The sequence below is a fragment of the Solanum pennellii genome, chromosome 5, assembly GCF_001406875.1.
Source record: "Solanum pennellii chromosome 5, SPENNV200".
NCBI classification, from domain to species: domain Eukaryota; kingdom Viridiplantae; phylum Streptophyta; class Magnoliopsida; order Solanales; family Solanaceae; genus Solanum; species Solanum pennellii.
Window position 1 is genome coordinate 33,065,430 of NC_028641.1, and position 7,726 is coordinate 33,073,155.

General features: G+C 32.7%; 1 long non-coding RNA gene across 1 annotated transcript; it reads left to right on the forward strand.

Annotated features, from left to right (window-relative positions):
• The first annotated feature begins 6,452 nt into the window (after positions 1 to 6,452).
• On the forward strand, positions 6,453 to 7,254 carry LOC114077126. The gene is made up of 2 exons (XR_003578161.1): positions 6,453 to 6,544; positions 7,067 to 7,254. It is a non-coding gene; the product is annotated as an uncharacterized LOC114077126 (long non-coding RNA).
• Positions 7,255 to 7,726: the final 472 nt, after the last annotated feature.

The following is a 7,726-nucleotide window of genomic DNA, read 5'->3' on the forward strand; positions in this document are numbered from 1 at the left end:
ATAATAATAATAATAATAATAATAATAATAAAAATAATAATAATAATAATAATAATAATAATAATAATAATACTAATAATAATAATAATAATATTAATAATAAAACTAATATTAATAATAATACTAATAAAAATAATAATACTTATAATAATAATAATAATAAATAATAATAATAATAATAATAATAATAATAATAATAATAATAATAATAATAATAAAAATAATAATAATAATGATAATAATAAAAATAATTATAATAATAATAATAATAATAATAATAATAATAATGATGATGACGATGATTAACAATAACAATAACAATAACAATAACAACAACAACAACAACAACAACAACAATAATAATAATAATAATAATAATAATTAAAAAAAAATAATAATAATAATAATAATAATAACAAAAATAATAATAATAATAATAATAATAATAATAATAAAAATAAGAATAAGAATAATAATAATAGTAATAGTAATAGTAATAATAATAATAATATTTATAATAATAATAATAATAATAATAACAATAATAATAATAAATAAAATATAATCTTCTTCTCTCCAAATGCTCTCGGCGTAGGTTAGTTAACCTGCGTAGTGAAGGTGAAAATGGCGAGGGGAAGAGGAAGAGGCCGGAAAACATCAATAATGACAGTTGGTAGCTCAGTTGGAGCACGGGTGGAAGCAATAGAGGTAAATGAACAGGAACAAGCTCAAAATGAAGAAAGGAATTTCGAAGAAGGAGTTTCTGTGAGCTCCAAAGTATCTAGAAGATTGAGCTTAAATTCTACATCAGAAAAGGAGGAAGCTCATGAGAACTCAGATCTAGTGCAATTAGAAGCTTGGAGCAAGGTGGAAGGCAATGGAACAGTAACTAAGAAGATGGATGGGAATACTGAAGATGCTGAAAGTAATGGAGGCAGTGGAGAGGAAAAGAGCAAGGATTACAAAGAACCCTGGGTTAATGTGTTTAAGAATAGCCGTGCAGCTAATATTGGTATGCAGCTGGCTTATTTTCCACCACAAATAGTTAATGGAGAAGCAATGGTTCAGCTGGAAGGGAAAGAGGTTCAGGATGAAGAGGATAAGTGGAAATGTGCATTCATAGCATATGTAGTTGGAGAATGCCCTGGGTATAATGCCATGAACAAATATATAATGATGAACTGGTCAAAAGTAGGCAAACCAGATGTATTTTTACATGAAGAAGGGTATTTTATAATTATGTTTAAGAACCTGAATTATATGAATGAGATTCTATACTCTAGGCCATATACTATAAGCAATCGACCTATCATATTGAAACAATGGTGCGAAGATTTTGATTTTGGAAAGGAGTTCTTAGCTGAAATACCTCTATGGGTTAATTTTCCAAAGTTACCTCTTAATTGTTGGGGAGTGGGATCACTGAGTAGAATTGCAAGTGCTATTGGTGTGCCATTATTTGCTGATGAATGTACTACAAAGCAAACAAGAATATCCTCTGCTAGAATGCTTATTGAAGTTAATTTTATTAAACCTATTCCTCAGCAGATCACAGTTATGGATCCAAATGGAAGAACCTTCATGCAGGAAGTTGTGATGGAGTGGAAGCCTCAATATTGTGATAAATGTCAAAAGATTGGACACCAATGTCAACCAGTAACACCGGAGGAGCTACCAAAGAAGAGAAAGCCTTGGAAAAAAGTAACACAGACCTGGCAATATAAAGGGCCAATTCAACAGCAGGAGAGGAAAGATGATCAAATGAAGATGCCAGTAGTAGATGGAAATAATGCACAGGAGGAGAAACAAGAGATAGAGAAACGAGAGGAACAGGAAATCAAACAAACACCTGAGCTCAATCTAAGGCCTCATACTGGAAGTAAGCATCTGGAGTTCAGTCTATCAAATTTTCCTATGCTTTCAGCTATACCAAATAGAAATGGATTTGAGAGTCTAAGGAATAGCAAACTTGCTTCACTGCCTGTTGATAGAGGTGGAGCCTTTAAGACTTGTTAATGAAGTGGAGTGTCTGGAATGTGAGGGGTATGAATAAAAGGTATAAGCAGAAGGAGATCAAGATGCTTTTACAACAAAATAAGGCTTCATTAGCAGGATTAATTGAAACAAGAGTAAAAGAGGTTAATATCAAAGCTACTTTAAAAGTAATAGTTCCAGGATGGAGGATCATACATAATTATAAGGAGGCTGCAAATGGTAGAATTTGGATAATATGGGATGAAAGTTGGTATGATATCAAGTTAATAAATAGCTCAGCTCAAATGATCCATTGTCATATAAATGAAAGAAGCAAAGGATATCAATTTAATCTCACAGTGGTATATGGTTTTAATACTTTAGAACAGAGAAAAGCTTATGGAATGACTTGAAGATGTTGGTTCAAAGTGTCTCATATCCTTGGCTCATAATAGGAGATTTTAATGCTATTTTATCCCCTAAAGATATATTAGCAGGGGCTCCTGTTACTCTGAATGAGATAAGGGATTTTGAAGAATTTGTTAAGGACATGGGCATCACTGAAGTACAATGGAAAGACAATTATTATACTTGGACGAATAAACAGATAGGTAATGCAAGAATTGCTAGTAGAATTGATAGAGCCTTTGGGAATGATACTTGGATGGATAAATGGGGTCATGCTGCTATAGAATATGGAAATCCAGGTGTGTCTGATCATAGCCCTATGCATTTTCTTCTTCATCAAAGTTATCATCAGATCAGAGTGAGTTTTAAGTTCTTTAATGTATGGATTGAACATGAATCCTTTTTGGAACTGGTGGATAAAGTCTGGAAGCAGAAGAATGGAAGTGAAGTAATGAAGGAGATATGGTATAAGTTAAAGGCACTCCAGCCAGTCCTGAGACAATTGAATAGGAGAGAGTTTCAATATATAGGCCAAAAGATTGAGAAGACAAGAAGTGAGCTGGTAGAACTTCAAGATCAGCTTTATAACCAGGCAAGTGATGAGCTAGTTATTAAAGAAAAGGAGTTACTAATAAAGCTGGAAAAGTGGTCAATGATAGAGGAAAGTGCTATAAGACAAAAAGCAAGAGCAAGATGGATCAAACTGGGAGATGCAAACAACAAATACTTCAGTTCAGTGATAAAGGAGAGAACTCAAAAGAAGCATATTAGAAGTATATTATTTATAGATGGAAGGATGCTATATGAACCCCAAGAGATTCAAGAAGAGTTTGTTAGGTTTTATAAAAGTCTTATGGGATCTTCAGCAGGTAAATTTCCAGCTATAAATGCTCAGGTGATGAAAAGAGACCCTGTATTGTCAAAGCAGCAAAGAATCCAATTATGTACAGACATAACAGAACAGGAGATTTATACAGCATTGCAGTCTATTGGGAATGATAATGCTCCAAGTATAGATGGCTATAATGCACTTTTCTTTAAGCATACTTGGAAGATCATTAAAAAGGATGTTATTGAGGCTGTCAAAAGCTTCTTCACAACAGGAAAGTTGTTTAAGCCTTTCAACTGCACTCTTGGGTCTTTAATTCCAAAAGTTCAAAGTCCTAAACTGTGAAGGAGTATAGGCCAATTGCTTGTTGCACTGTACTATATAAAATCATTTCAAATGTGATAACAAAAAGAATGCATGATGTTATTCATACAGTTATATGTGATAGTCAGGCTGGATTTATACCAGGGAGGAAAATTGCAGATAACATTATTCTGGCTCATGAATTTGTCAAGGCTTATACAAGGAAGAATATTTCTCCTAGAAGCATGCTTAAGATTGATCAACAAAAAGCTTATGATTCAGTTGAGTGGCCTTTCTTAGAACAAGTAATGGTAGGCTTGGGATTTCCAGAGATGTTTATTCAATGGGTGATGCAGTGTGTCAAAACAGTGAATTATACTATTGTTGTTAATGGACAAACTACTCAAAGATTTGATGCAGCTAAAGGACTCAGACAAGGGGATCCTATGTCACCTTTTTTGTTTGCCATAGCAATGGAATATCTTAGTAGGCTCCTCAAAGGACTTAAAAAAGAGAAAGCCTTCAAATATCATCCTAAATGCTCTAAGCTAGACATTACACACTTATGTTTTGCAGATGATTTGCTATAGTTTTCAAGAGGAGATCTGGAGTCCATCAAGATACTTCAAAGGTGCTTTTCAGAGTTCTCTCAAGCTTCTGGACTGCAAGCAAATCTTACAAAAAGTTCCATATACTGTGGTGGAGTTCAGATGGAGGTGAGACAACAAATTATTCAACAACTTGGTTATACAATGGAAGAGCTACCTTTTAAATACTTGGGAGTGCCTCTTTCAACAAAGAAGTTGACTATAATCCAGTGGTATCCACTCATTGACAAGATCATGGCAAGAATCCACTCATGGACAGCAAAAAAATTATCTTATGCAGAAAGAACTCAATTAATTAAGACTGTTCTGTTTGGTGTACAGTCATATTGGGCTCAACTCTTTATTATTCCTGTAAAGATAATTAAAGTGATTGAAGGATTATGTAGAAGTTACTTATGGTCAGGGGTTGGTTACGTTACAAAAAAGGCATTGATAGCATAGGAGAAAGTATGTTGTCCTAAATATGAAGGAGGTATGGGGCTGATCAATATGAAAGTGTGGAATAAAGCTGCAGTTGCTAAACTCTGTTGGGATTTAGCTAACAAGGAAGATAAGCTATGGATAAAATGGAGACATGCTTACTATATAAAAGGGCAGAGGGAATGACAGATGAGGAAACATGGAAGCTGGATGATACAGAAAGTAATGAATGCAAAGCAAACTGTGGAGCAGGTTCAGCAAGTACAAGGCAGAGGTAAAGGGATGATCAGGAAACTTTATTGTCACATGAAAGGAGAACAACACAGGCCATCATGGACTTGTCTTATGTTCAACAATGCAGCAAAACCAAAAGCTTACTTTACAATGTGGATCATGATGAATCAAAAGCTAGCAACAGTTGACAGATTGGCTCAATGGGGAGTAGCAATAGATAAGACATGTGTGTTATGCAATGATGCTGATGAGAATGTAGAGCATCTGTTTATGCAATGCAACTTTGCCAGAAAACTGTGGGGGAGGCTTTTAAGCTGGATAGAACAACAAAGTACTATACCATTGACATGGGAGCAGTTTCTGCAGTGGTGTATTCAACATGGAAAAGGGAAGAGTTCAGCAGCACAAATGTTCAAGATTGTATTGACTGAAGGTATCTATGGCTTATGTATGGAGAGAAATAGTAGAATTTTTTAGCACAAGAGCAAAAATGAGGATCATATAGTTAAAGAGATAGCCTATGTAACTATTGCTAGAACTCCTTCTAGTATGAAGGAAATTGTAAGTCAATGGACATTTAAGCAATAGTTAGTAGAGTAGGTGTAGTCTTTTGGTTTGTTTTTTTTTTGAGATTAAAGCATGCTGTGATAGTTGCTTGGAATGTAATGTTTGCTCATGGTAATTAATAAAATTTAGTTACCAATAATAATAATAATAATAATAATTACATACTGGGATTATATCCAGACCTTTCACAAAATTTTTAATTATAATAACAGTAAACTAAAGCACACATGGTTTTTAAAAGTCTGTGCTAAAGTTTTTACTAAAAATCTGCCAAATTGGTTTATAAACTGGTGGTCTATTCATGGCCCAACAGTAAAAATTTTGCCTCATAATTTCCATACTTTATACAAAGAATGGGCAAAAGTTTCTCCGTTTATAACAAATTTATTTTTGCAAGATCATGTCTTAAACATTGAGAAAATTGATCAAATGTATTTCTTTATAGAATTTTCTATTCCTTGGATCCATAAATGGATTCCAGAAGTGGGCTATACCCCGATTGAAAACATCCCTTGTTTGTACCGAAAATATTTTATAAATTTTTGGGAGAAGTTAAACAGACAAGATCCAGCAACAGGTCAGTTATATAGGCAAGAACTACTGGATCAAATTACCAACACTATTAAAACATATCATAACTCCCCTCAAAAGGGCATTTCCACCGGGAGTTCAATCAAGATGTCGCCAGAAGAATTTCCATTCAAGATGGAAATAAAGAAGAAATGATAAATAATTATCTGGCTGAAATTAAAAAGAATTTATTGACAAACATCGCTGAATTTGATAAATCAGACACTTCAATGAGGAGTGGACAGAGTGATACAGCGGATGCACAATCTGTAGATCAAGATATTGAACTGTCAGAAGGACAATTGCAGAAGGTAGAAGACTTTCTGGCATCAATGAAAGAACAAGACAGTACAATAATAAAAACTTTAAAAGGAAAGGATAAGATTTAAAATCTTATCAAAAACCTTATCAAGAACAGTATATTACTGTTCAATAATATTGTTTAAAACATTATGTAGGGCCCATATGAGGACCCCATTTTACTTTTCAATTCTATATAAGGAGCCTCATTCAGAGGAATAGACATAAGTTTTTAGAGTGTAAGTTTTTAGTTTCTCTCTCCTTCTCTCTCTTGTAAATCTCTCGTGAGCAATAATAAAGAATCGCTTTGGTTTGAAGACCAGTCTTCAAGGTATTTTCTTTTGTTACTTTTATTATTTTCTTTTATGATTGCCGCCTCCATGGCCGGCTAAAATAATTTTCATATCTATGCTAGCTTCATAATTTCTGTATGATGTTCTTGTCTAATATCTGGATCTAATCAAGTTATAATGAACTCTTATTATAGTTCTTAAATCTTTTATCACAAGTTTTGACTTGGTTTCAAGATGGTGGTACAGTCTGATATAATAATAATAATAATAATAATAATAATAATAATAATAATAATAATAATAATAATAGCAACAACAATAACAATAATAACAATAACAATAACAATAACAATAATAATAATAGTAATAATAATAATAATAATAATAATAATAATAATAAAATGTTTAGCTATTCATTAGCAATATGTCTATAACAAGGTTCGTTTGGAGTCACTTGTGATCCTAAGTATTGGTCACACCTAAGAAGCAAAATTTGGTTGTGACAATGAGTTAACCTAAATAAAGGGACCTAACACAAAATTGATATGATATGATTATAGATTTGATGGATGAAATTCAAATGGAGTGCTTCAAGTGAAGAGTTTGGTATTATGACACAGTTACTGTAAGTAGTAACCTTACCAAAATTTACTTTTTATGATTTACATATGAATTTTAAAAGTGAATGTGTTATTGAGTAATTTAAGTTGCATATGAGACAAATTGATATGATACCAAATTTAATTGAGATGTTTACCACTTATTGAAATGCTTACCATTACTAGACATGTTTTACGATTACTTGAGATGTGATTACGATTATTGTAATGATTTTCCTATTTCTTTGATAAATATTATTTTTTGACAAGTTTTTTGCTAACTAAAATGGCCTGAATTATTTTTGAAAATGCTTATATGAGCACTCATCTGATTATAAAGAAAGTATAGTTTTGAAAGTAAATCTGGATTTCGCAGCGAAGACGACTTAGTGCAACTTTTATTTACATTTTATTGTTATAGTTCTTACAAGTTAAAAGATAGAACTATCATATTGTTCTTGATCTCCCTCGAGTAGGACCTATTTATATGAATATTTGACTCCTTTAGGAGGGGCCCACATCTAGTTTCGACTGACGCAGCAATCCTTCCCTCACATCGAATTCACTTGTCCCACCCTCGCTTCCTCCTTGAAGGCCTAGCTATTTTTTAAAGTAGAAAAT